This window comes from Symphalangus syndactylus, chromosome 5, assembly GCF_028878055.3.
Source record: "Symphalangus syndactylus isolate Jambi chromosome 5, NHGRI_mSymSyn1-v2.1_pri, whole genome shotgun sequence".
In the NCBI taxonomy this organism is placed as follows: Eukaryota; Metazoa; Chordata; class Mammalia; order Primates; family Hylobatidae; genus Symphalangus; species Symphalangus syndactylus.
Genome location: NC_072427.2, coordinates 100009977 through 100022824, shown reverse-complemented (window position 1 = coordinate 100022824; position 12848 = coordinate 100009977). Strand labels below are relative to the sequence as shown.

The 12848-nt window shown below is 35.4% G+C and overlaps 1 protein-coding gene across 17 annotated transcripts in view; it reads left to right on the top strand.

The window, feature by feature from the left end:
• The window catches only part of LOC134736837 (dapper homolog 1-like), a 241552-nt gene that overhangs the window by 49004 nt on the left and 179700 nt on the right, over positions 1-12848 (top strand). For 3 of the 17 annotated variants that reach the window (XM_063640624.1, XM_063640626.1, XM_063640615.1), the window contains one exon: positions 3299-3370. The exons of 7 other annotated variants lie outside the window; for them this stretch is intronic. The gene's annotated coding sequence lies outside the window, so the exon portion shown is untranslated. Of the gene's footprint in view, positions 1-639; positions 1474-3298; positions 3371-8886; positions 9144-9487; positions 9590-9769; positions 9910-12848 lie in introns of those variants that run through there. 7 more of the 17 variants (XM_063640631.1, XM_063640619.1, XM_063640613.1 and 4 more) reach the window with 4 other exon arrangements.

Here is a 12848-nt window from a genome sequence, read left to right as displayed (position 1 = left end):
GAGAGTTTTTCTTTTCTATGCCTTATAGTTGTATGTGACACCACAGCCCAAGGTGACGGTGTCTTCACTTCAATGCCATCTTTTGTCCCAGAGGCAATTTTTGCTTTAGTTACCCCAAATGACATTGGAATAGACCCGGTGATGTTTTATTCATGAAAGTAGATCTTGTGAATATAGCTCCCAATACACCAGAGAGACAAAAATATCGCTACGATTGCACCTAAACTAATCTGTAGTTACGTAACAAATTAACACATAAATTAAATTTTCACTGCTAATGCCTGCTTAACTCTGTAATCATACTTCAGTTTGGAATTCTACTGAAGTAATTAGGTTAGCTGAGATTTGCTTATCGAAGATCACTGAAAGCTAGAAAGTATATGGACCTCTGTTCTTAAGCCACATGCTTCATGCTCAGGGGAGATTTTAAAGCTATATCCACAACTCTATGCCTATTCTTTTACATTTTACTGAATTTGATCAGCTGCTGGAGACTGTTTTTTTTTTTTCTTAAGAATGTATTTATCCCATTGTGGACATGTTCCTGTCTCCAATTCCCCCGCACTTTTCCTTTGCTCTTTATTGAGGAGTCATCCTTGTGCTGAAGAACTTTCTGTTTTTTATATGATTGATCTTTAGGTGGTAGAGGAGCCCTCACTGAAATGCGGTTTAAAAAAAAAATTACACTCTTTCATCTTTGGTTTCATCTTCTAGAAGAAAGAAGAATTGAGCTATTTTACCAACTGTTGTGAACTATTCAAATTTCCTCTGGGGAGAAAAACCAGTTGCTTTCAAAGCTCTGAGGAGTATCAAAAAAATGCTCCTAGGCTAAATACAGTAAATAAAAGACAATGTGGACTTTCAAAAGACTGCTCCGGGGGCCTACAAGAAAGTTAGCTGGTGTGAGAATCACTGAAACAGAAACCTGAGGGAAAAAACCCAAAAAAACAAAACCAGATGAAATCAGAAAGAGTATCTATAAATTCAGCCTAAGTGCAGGGATACCTACATTCATTGTCCTGATGAAATAAAACACTGAAAGAAAATATGCGCAGTCTCTTTCCAGAGTTTGTGACCTTGCAAGTTAAAAATAGGATTTACTGATTTATGCATTAGATTTATTAATATGGACTTGTTCTTACATTTGCTCTTTAATCGGTCTTTATAGGTCATTATTTTTTACAACAGGCTCCTACCTTATCTTCTGGATTCTGGATTCACCACTTTAAATCTATTTTGTGAGCATGCGCTCTCTCTCTCTCTCTCTCTCTCTCTCACACACACACACAATGAAAAAGTAACTGAAGACATTGTTTAGGCCCGGAGGGGGACTTCAATCATCACCTTCTAAGAGTTGTCCTCGTGTAGACTTTTTCCTCATTGGATCGGGTTTGTTCTGTGAAACCAACAGTGTGTAACAGAAGTGATGGTGTGCTCATGAGATTAGATATTAAAAGACTATTGTTTCCTTCCTCAGTGTACTTTTGTTCCCTCCCTCCCTCCCTCCCTCCCTCCCCACCTCCATGTTTCTCTCTCTCTCTCACTGCTTCCTCTGGGGGAAGTCAGCTACTACCTAGTGAAGACACTCAGGTAGCCGCCTGTCAAGTCACAGAGATCTCTCAACAACCATCTGAGAGAGCTTGGAAGCAGACCATTCAACCCAGACAAGCTTTGCCATGAGACAGCAACCCCAGCTTCTGGTTTGGCTACAGCCTAAGACACCCTGAGCCAGAACCATCCAGCTAAGCCCCTGGCAGATTCCCCACCCACAAAAATGCTGAGATGTCACATAAGTATTGCTTTAAGCAGCTCAGTTTGGGATAATTTATAATATATCATTAACATGGATTTCTTTAAAAAAAAAAAAAAAACCTAAAAACCTATTTTCAACTTCCTTAACATTAAAGTTCTCTGCCTACTCTCATGTTCGTTCACATTTTTGTCTTACCCGGTCTGTCTAGTCTGCTTTATTATTCACCCCAGATGAGTTCTATATACTTGCCTAGCCAGAATACTTTTGTTTTTCATCTGCTTATGCCTTCATCTCCATTAATTTTATTCATATGCTTCCTTCTGGGCAAAAATACCTATTCCTTTCATTTTACTGTACTACTTAAATAATGTCTATTCATTAAATCAACATACTTCTTGAATTCTTCCAGGAGTAACCCGGAGCACTCTAACTACTTTGTTGTCTCCCTCCATAGCAGTTAAAAATTACAGTATATAGTTAGCCTTTCAGACCATATTTTATACTGGTCATTAAACATTCCTCAGAGGCAATTCTATAATACTTGTTGGTTGACTGTGTGCTTAACTTAATCAGAATAAGGAAAGAGCAATTCTCGTTTCCATTAAAATTAAAGTACATATATAGGAATATATATATGCATACATACATACATACACATATACATACATATATACATATGATAATAGTCTTTATCATAAAATGTTTTCACTGTAGTTTTCAATAAATAATTATGAGCTTCTACACCACACAATGCAATCCTTCAATTCAGGAATTTTTATACTCAATCTTGTATTTCCTCAGTCTAACACAGTGTCTGTCATAGACAAGTTATTCAATAGTCTTACTGAACTGGAGAGATTTGATTTTTATTGTCATTTCTCTTCCTATCTGTGCATTAGTGAAGGTTGATAATCATGTCGAATGACAGAAGGAAATGAAGTACATTAGGAGTGCACTTAATCTACAAATTGGATCATCAGTACCTACAGAATGGAGAGTAAAATATGCTCTATATTAATATACCTGCCATTGGTTTTCCAAGGACAATTGATTCATTTCACACATACCTTGGTGGTATGTGAGGCAATCCTGTGCCTGCCCTTTGACAAATAAAGAATATCAGGTGTTAAGTTGTATAATAATATTCACAAAACATCCATTGCCAATATCTGAAAAAATCAAAATAAAACTCATTCTTCCAGGTGCGTTACTTCTTTCCTATGTTTCTGCTTCTACTAGAAACATGATTGGTGATATTCTTTTAGTTGCTTTTAAAATTCTTACTATGATATTCAAGGCCTTTCAGGTATAGATTCTTACCTACCATTCCAGGTTTAGCTCTCTAGTGACACTAGACGACTTTAGATTTCATTACATGCCTTACTGATAGGACGGCCAGCATTAGCAAACAAATTCTGGCAATTTGAAAACCCAGTTAAATTTGAATTTTAAATAAACCCAGGAAAACAAAAAATGATAATGCATTGACAATGATTGTCTTGGAACAAATAAAAGCTTTCCATTGTTTATATTTTCATGGAACAGGTATATTTTGGAGAACTTAGAGGTAAGAGAATATTATTGTCTTCTGAGAATCAGCAAATAAATCAACACAAGGTAGGAAAATTTGGTTGACTGTGAAATATCAACAATAAATATTGAATGTGGGACCTGATAAAGAGTTTTCTATGATATTGTAATAATGTAATCTGTACTAACTTGGTAGAATATTTGATTAGCTGGAAAACTCCTCACTGGTTCACTGTGACATAGCAGCTTTCACCTTTATTTGTTGCTCATCAAGAGTTAGTTGCACTTTTATCTACCAACCTATTTATTATACTAATACAATTTAGCTAAACATCATACAAACCAATGAAACTTGAGAATGAGAGTTGTTATTTCTATGAAAACTAAAATGAATGTTTCAAAACTCTTCATAAAGGCAAGTTGCAAAGAAACACTGTTGAATTGGATGTGGGATTCAAAACAAAAACTGTAAAAAATTGAGAAAACAACAGCATCAACATAAAATTTCTCAATCATTTTATATGCAGGTTGCTTTAAATGTGTATGAGTTTTTGATTCACTTTAAAAAAGCCAAAGCTAGAAATAATTGTGTGAATGAATGAATCTTTCCAGGTTTGGAGTTTAGAAAATGTTTACAGTAAATATATATTATTTTATGCTATCATTTTAATTCAATATTTTAAATCAGTGACAAACTACTGGTCCCTTTTCATGAAATAAGATATATGAAAGTTAAAATATTTATTGATATGTTAAATATATTCAAGAATATTAATGTTGCCTAAAGAAAAGATAAACAATATGAACAGAAGATCCTCAATGTACACAGCAGAAGAAATTTTAATTTAATATACTTTGATTATTTTCATTGGCAAGTTTATCCTTCTATGAAAATCAGTCCTTAAACTTATTCATGCTGTCTTAGGTAAGAACTTTTGATTAAGTCATCTGAATTCACTTTCCTTTGATTATTTTTGTAAAGCAGTTGTTTATTTTGATTTTTATTTGACTTGCTACCTAACCTATTTACCAAGATAGACTGTAGCTAACCAGATGATGTAGATTTTTGTCTTTGGCTCTGATAGCTCTTTGAAATATATTAGGCCACAATAATCAAAACAGCATGGTTCTGGTACCAAAACAGATGTATAGACCAATGGAACAGAACAAAGGCCTCAGAAACAGCACCACACGTTTAAAACCATCTGATCTTTGACAAACCTGACACAAACAAGCAATGGGGAAAAGAATCCCTATTTAATAAACAGTGTTGGGAAAACTGGCTAGCCATACGCAGAAAACTGAAACTGGACTCCTTCCTTACACCTTATACAAAAATCAACTCAAGATGGATTAAAGACTTAAACATAAGACCTAAAACCATAAAAATCCTGGAAGAAAACCTGGGCAATACCATTCAGGACCTAGGCATGGGCAAAGACTTCATGTCTAAAACACCAAAATCAATGGCAACAAAAGCCAAAATTGACAAATGGGATCTAACTAAACTAAAGAGCTTCTGCACAGCAAAAAACACTATCATCAGAGTTAACAGGTAACCTACAGAATGGGAGAAAATTTTTGCAATCTACCCATCTGACAAAGGGCTAATATCTAGAATCTACAAAGAACCTAAACAAATTTACAAGAAAAAAACAACCCCATCAAAAAGTGGGCAAAGTATATGAACAGACACTTCTCAAAAGGAGACATTTATGCAGCCAACAAACATATGAAAAAATGCTCATCATCACTGGTCATTAGAGAAATGTAAATCAAAACCACAATGCAATACCATCTCACGCCAGTTAGAATGGCGATCGTTAAAAAGTCAGGAAACAAGAGATGCTGGAGAGGATGTGGAGAAATAGGAATGCTTTTACACTGTTGGTGGGAGTGTAAATTAATTCAACCATTGTGGAAGACAGTGTGGTGATTCCTCAAGGATCTAGAACTAGAAATACCGTTTGACCCAGTGATCCCATTACTGGGCATATACCCAAATGATTACAAATCATTCTACTATAAAGACACATGCACACATATGTTTACTGTGGCACTGTTCACAATAGCAAAGACTTGGAACCAACCCAAATGTTCATCAATGATAGACTAGATAAAGAAAATGTGGCACATATACACCATGGAATACTATGCAGGGACATGAATGAAGCTCAAATCATCATTCTCAGCAAACTATCACAAGAACAGAAGACCAAACACCACATGTTCTCACTTGTAAGTGGGAGGTGAACAATCAGAACACATAGACACAGGGAGGGGAACATCACACACTGGGGCCAGTAAGGAGGTGGGGGGCTAGGGGAAGGATAGAATTAGGAGAAATACTTAATGTAGGTGACAGGCTGATGGGTGCAGCAAATCACCATGGCACGTGTATACCTATGTGACAAAACTGCACGTTCTGCACATGTACCCCAGAACTTAAAGTATAATTAAAAAAAAGAAATATATTAGCCCTTGATCCCTTCAAAGAAGGAAAACAGTTCCTCCAACTTCTCAACCTATCTTAAATATTTCTTTCCCAACCAATTCAGCGCCTTTCTATAAATAATACAAACACAATCTCTGTTAAACTTACGTTGTCTGCATGACTTTGATAGTGACACTTATAGTACCTTTCGATGTAGAAGTATTCATATACACATTTATTTCTCCTACTGTTTTATAAAGTGCTTCAGGGCAGAGATTTATGTCTTCTAGTTTGTTTTATGCCTCATAAACCCAGAGAAGTATCTGGGACATAGAAAGTTGTATGTTGAATGTATTTGAGTTAAACTGTACAAATAAACTTCATGATGTCCAAAATCTAGTACCTCAGGCAGGAGGTGTTGCCCTATTCTTCAGCATAAACAGACAGTTACAGTTTGCCTACTAAAGGGAAACTTTAGGGAAAAGACTATTTCTCTTTGGCATACTGTAAAAATCTAACCATCTGGCCCCATATCTCCCCCAAAATGCTGTCCTATTAAAATGAAATATTTTTCCCTTTGGGTCCATGAACCAGAAAAGCAGCATCCTTAATTGTAAGACAGGGACGACTACCTATTAGCCGTCTTGGCCCTGACGTTCCCTTTTTCTCTACAGAAGATTGTGCAAGATTTGAAGACAGAATTGAAAGCAAATGCAAGAGGTAGAATGACTAGGCTCTGCCAACTAGTTGTGTTAGTTTCTATTGGGGAAATAACTTACTGATAAGGATTTACTTAAACTGGGCATAAAATTATAATTGTTCTTAATAAAAAGAGGCATATATTAATATTAGAATATGGATATATTCAAAGAACTTTGCAGCTACACCAGTAAACTCAGGTACAAAGCCTTCCTCTGTTCTCTACTCTTCTGTTCTGTCATCTGATGGTATGAAGCATGCCAGAATGAGAAAATTACCCTAACCTTTACCCAGCTTTCTTCTGGGAACACTATTTCAGACAGCTTCCTTTCAGTTCAAGAGCTTAAATTTACCTTTATATCCTCTCTCAGATTTAATTTAATGTCTTCTTAATTCATGTCTCTCTTTTTCTCACTTTTCCTTTTGTTTTACCTATTTTCTACCTCTGATTTCATCCCTGTTTTTAAATTCTAAAGAATATCCTTTTGTGGAAATAGTAAATCTTTTTGTTTCTTTTGGGCTCAACTATTGATTTAATTTATTTTAAGTATTCTGGCCTACTCCTTTATTTTTCTCTATAGCCAAACTAAGTATCTCAGATTTATTTCTTCTTCTTTATAAAAATGTTTATGCCTTTTACAGTCATTATCTTCTATTTCAATTATAGATAAAATTTGAATAAACTCTCTTCTCCATATGACAGTTAATAAAAGTTAATGTTGATTTTATTTGTTATTTCTTGAGTCTAAAGTTCCCAACAAAAATAAGATTTGATTTGTGTGTATGAACAACTTGCTCTCTGATGGGGTAGCACATAGAATTTTAAGATTCTTTAATTCTATATTTCTGTAAATGTTTCTCTAAGTATAGCATGTATCTGATTTCTATGGAAAAATCTGTTAATGTGCATATTTTTGAGTCCCAAAACAAAGGATTCTGATTCAATAGGTAGGTCTCAGGTGGAGCCTAGAAGCTGATGTTCTTTAATCAATATCTTGGGTCATTTTGATGAATACATGCCATGACAAAGACTAATCATGTATCATGACAAAATTGTTAGACTGAAAACTCACATGCTTTCAATGAGTATTAATCACAGTATTCTGTGAGATTATCTATTTTATATAACATTTTCAGAGAGCCCTGGAAATATGGGGCGAGAATATGAAAAAGAGAAGTCCAAGTCAGAGCAATCAGGAAAGGGAAGGAAATAAAAGGCATCCAAATAGGAAAAAGTGCTCAACATCACTAATCATCAGAGAAATGCAAATTAAAACCACCATGAGACGCTGTTGCACACCAGGCAGAATGGCTATGATAAAAAAGACAAAAAACAAAGACGCTGGCGAGGCTGTGGAGAAAAGGAATGCTTACACACTGTTTTTGGAGACGTAAATTAGTTCAGCTACTCTGGAAAGCAGTTTGGAAATTTCTTAAATCCCTTAAAACAGAGCTGTCATTCAACCCAACAATCCCATTACTGGGTGTATATACCCCCCAAAAAATAGATCATTATACCAAAAAGACACCACATGCACTTGTTGGCTCATTGTCATGTTATCTGCAATAGCAAAAGACATGAAACCAACCTAGGTGCTCATCAGTGGTAGACTGGATGAAGACAATGTGGTACATATACACCATGGAATACTATGCAGCCATAAAATAATGAAATCATGTCCTTTGCAGCAACATAGATAGAGCTGGAGGCCATAATCTTAAGCGAATTAACAAAGGAACAGAAAACCAAATACTGCATTTTCTCACTTATAGGTGAGAACTAACATTGAGCACACATGGACATAAACATGGGAACAATAGACACTGCAGTCTACAAGAGAGAAGATAGAGGGAGGGGTGTGTGTGTTGAAAACTATGGGGTATGATGCTCACTACCTGGGTGCAATATATGTATGTAACAAACTTGCACATATACCGTCCGTATCTAAAATAAAGGTTGAAAATTTTAAAAATATTATGAAAAAGGCAAATTTATTCATACAACTATTTGATGAACATTATTGAGTGTCTGTAATATTCTAGGCCTTGGGGATATTGTAATTTAAAAAAGGCAAAAAACCCTGCCCTCATGGAAGTTTAGTAAAGCAATAGACTGTGAACAAGGTAAATTACTGACATATATAACATATTAGCTAGATAAAAATTTGAAAGAGATTAAAAAAAACAGGGAGAACAAATCAAGTGGCAGGGACTGAAATTTTAGGTTGGGAGGCTAAGGAAAGCTTCCTTGGGGAAGTGACTTTAGCATTAACATTGAAAAAAGTGAGCTTATCTCCTACAACCCAGAGATCATATTCCAAATACATGGTAAAAAAATATGACCTGGGTAAGCACAGACCTGTCTGATGAATCAAAATAGAGGCTGTTTTCACCTCATCCTCAATTCACCATCATCCTTTCTCTGACCTTCTCCCACCTCTTCTAAAGCTAGGTACCCTCATTTTGTCAGGTTTCTTTGGCCACAAGGAAAAGATTCCAATGAAGTTGTCATCACATAATTCACAGAATGAAACAGAAGCCACATCTACAGAGCAAGGCTGAGAAACAGACTAAGAACCAGAGCATTGGGGACCATTTGACTCTATTATCAAAGCCCTGCCTCTTGTAGAAATAAATTGAATCATTATTTCCCAGTTTGTATGGCATTCATCTTCATATCCACAGTCTACAGAGAGATAATCTGTCTGTGCACATGGCCCTTCCTTGGCTATACTGGCACACAACAAGGAAGCACTAGGCAGGAGGAACAGTTTAAGCTTTTGTAGAGGCAGTACTTCTAGAAATAGAAACCCATCCAGAGTGTACACAACGCAGGCAGCTAATGTTCACTACAGTCCTAATTCCTCCCAGCTCTGCAGACTCCACATCAATATCTACTGGCATCTGGTTTAATTTCCTTAGACCAATTTTTTTGCCATTAGTACGTTGTATAAACTTTTCTGTCCTAATGAACTGGCAAATGTAATGAGTTGTACGTCAAATACCTACTCTTACAATGAATCCCACTGACAGAAACTGACGTAGGTTGGGAAACACATTTTTCTTTTCAGGATTTCTTTAGCTGTGTAGCTGGGCCAGAAGGCTACAGTTGGCTAAAGGCCAACTCCTGTGATTGACAGAAAGGAAACAGCAGCCATTGAAAGAGGAGAAGCAAGAAAATTGGCACTAGTTGCCTACTTAAAGCTAAAAATTAGAAAAATAAATTACTAAGAACTTTCAAAATGTGTACATGATCTTTTTTTATTGACTAGAAAACTTCATTTTTTGAAACTTTGTGCAGTTTGTTTTTCATAACAGTTTTCTGATCTCAGTGACCTCTTTCTTCTCTGCAGTCAACTTTGTGCAAAGCCTGATCCGGTTCCCACAGGAGCTTATGCAGTAGTGGCATTTGCAGTAGGTGGTGACGGTATTTCTAAAAATTTCTGTCTGTGCTGGAAAATAAGACATCGGCATTGACATTTCCAATTTGAGAACAATTGTGCTTCATTAATTCTGTATTATAAATGCCACTCCCGGATTTGGTTTTCTTTGATTTTTTTCTGATCCATTCATTTCAATAATACTGTTTTCTACAGAATCATCTCATCTTTAATTTTGGTTGTTTATGCTGGTATCTTTCCACAGACCCTTTTTTATGCTTGCATATTATTTAATTTATCTGTAGAAAATATGAATTGTGGTATTATACATTGTCTCTGCTTCGGGGTCACAGGCATGTGTTTTAGGTTTAAAAATGCTAATTTTTAATGCATTTATTCATAGTATTAGAATATAAAGGTGGTGAATCTAGGCTGAAATATAACTATTCTTGGGAAATGCATACATATTTCAATTTACTGATGTAGTAATCAAATAAGTAGTCTTTTTATTCAAATAAATTATTAGATAGAAATATTAAAATACAAAATACACATTTATAAATTGATTAATTTTGCCTCCCTACCTGAACACTGAGTCTTTCTATTTGAAATTGATGCCCATAATCTCTGAGGGGTATGGCAGGTGTTGGGAATTCTTGAAGTACTAATGTGTTGACTTTGGAGATTCTGGAGGAAATTTCTGTCCCTAGTTATTTTTGTCCTCATTCTCTTCGGTAGCTGAGACCTGTGAGATTCTGACTCTCGTCCCTGGCAGTGTGGACCGCAAAATCACTCTCTAGCGATTTGTTAGGTGCCAAATATCTGAGCCTCACTCAGAATGTGGTGAATCATAATATCTGGGTCTTAGTTTATACATTAAAAAAATCTCAGATGAATCTTATGTTCACTACAGTGTTGAAACTATTTAAAAATAGTCATCTTTCCCCATAACGATAGTATTCAAATGCCAAATTCAGGTATTTTCTTCCTGTCTCTAAAACCTATCATGAAAGTAGTCTTAAAATGAGCCAACACACTGAGTAGTTGATTGAACATCAAGTCAATCTTGTTATTCCCTTCTTGTCCTTTGGTGTCTCCAGACAGTATCCATCATGCCTTATAACCTGCCTAGTAACCTTGTCTCTGGAAAGCTTGGACGCAACCATTCAATTCCTGAGACTGCATTCCTCCTTATGGCCTAGCTCCTAGATATCTTTCTGTTTTTAATTCTTCACCCACGCTCAGGTTAACTTTGTTGGAACAAGATACTTCAAGATTTGGCCAGAGTGCCATATATTATAGGAAGCACTCTTCAATCTCAGGCTGAGCAACTTGCTCCTTCTCTGAGCTCCCACCTATTCATTCCACCAAATCAACTTTGTTCACATTTGATTGCATTGCCAGTTGATTTTTAGAGTAGGCTTTCTCACTGGACAATGAATGGCCCTAGTGCAGGGATCTGGTATGAGTTCTTGCTTTCTTGGAGCCTAGGGACTACTTGGCACCCAGTAAGCACATCGCAAAGACTTGTTGCACTAAAAGGAGTTGAGGCAACTGGTTTCTGTGCCAGAGTCTAGTTATGAAGCAAGATCTGATCTGTTTTGCCATCTAATTCTAATCTGAGCTCTTTGATCATAACTTAACATATTGAAGAATAAAAGGTCTCAGGAACATTTTGTTCTCTGACTAGATAATATTTACTTTAATATTTCAAAGAATTGAGAGCTGCCATTTTCTTTAGACGTAATGAAAGTCCATGATATAAAATAAACTAATTATTGTTGAAGTCTAATTTTCAATTTGAGTGAAAGAAAATGAGACTTAAAAAAAGTCTTATTCAAGCCTCTGACCTAACAATAGTAATTATTTTCTTTTCACTGATTATAAGTTAGAGAGCACTGACGTCTTTGGTCTGCAAATGAGCCTCAGGTGAGCACAATAGGTTTGAAAATAGTAATGTGATAATGGCTTTCAAAACAAACAGACATCTGAGTTTTCTTGAACTCCTGTAAGTTCGCCATTCTGGAAATTCTGCATTTGGCTTGCCTAAAATGTGATATGTAAATCACAAAAGACAAGTTGAAGTTAATGCTGCATATTTTTCTTCTTTAAAACATATCTATGCTTATGTGTGTCATCAAAATAAGGTATTGCAAGATAGTCCTATAACTAAACGTTAGCAATGAAAAGAATGTAATTGCAAAACCATGCTAATTACTTCTGTTTCTAAAACTACCGAATGATTTATTATCTAACTAAGTATATTTTAATAATTAGATCTTTGAAAAATTTAAATTTAAATGTCTAATTTAGGGCAGTCTATGTAATTCTGGTTGGAGTAAAACTAGTACAAAGTTTCAGAGAAAAATTTGGCAAAATGTATAAAAAGACAAGTATACACATTCTTATAAGTTCCTATCTATTGATGTATCCTAAAATGTGTTCCATGGTGGGAAAAGTTTTTGATAAACACATTTATTGCAGATTTTTAATTATGGTTCCAACAAGAAAAAAATGAAAAGTTCAACAGTTGAGTAAGATTACCACTCAGTGAAGGGTTTGTGGTTAGTATTAGATTTCTTTTAACATCTTTTCTATCTTTTTGAAAATAGTTATGATGCAACATTTGTTTCTTTGGCAATCAAAAACAGGTAAAACAGCTTTACTGTTTTATTTGAAAATATAATGAATTAACAGCTTACTGGAAGCAGTTTTTAATGAGTGGTTCTACTAAGCACTAAAAATGTCCATAAATCACCATGTTAGGTGCTGTGTCTTGAGCAGTTGATGGATCTTTTAGAGTTAGCAGTTGTAGGGACAGCATAAACCAAATCAATAAAGGTTTGCTGGACCTTATACTTAATACCAAGCTCTAAGATGTATTCATAAGTCAGAAAAACCTACTCTTCCAAGAAATTACAACTCCTAGCTACCTCCAAGTTGCCTTTTCATTGTACAATAAATCACACACACACACACGTTTTAATTATATATATTCAACAACTCAAAGAATGGTGGCTGTCAGTTTCATCCATACTTCTTATGAAAGGGT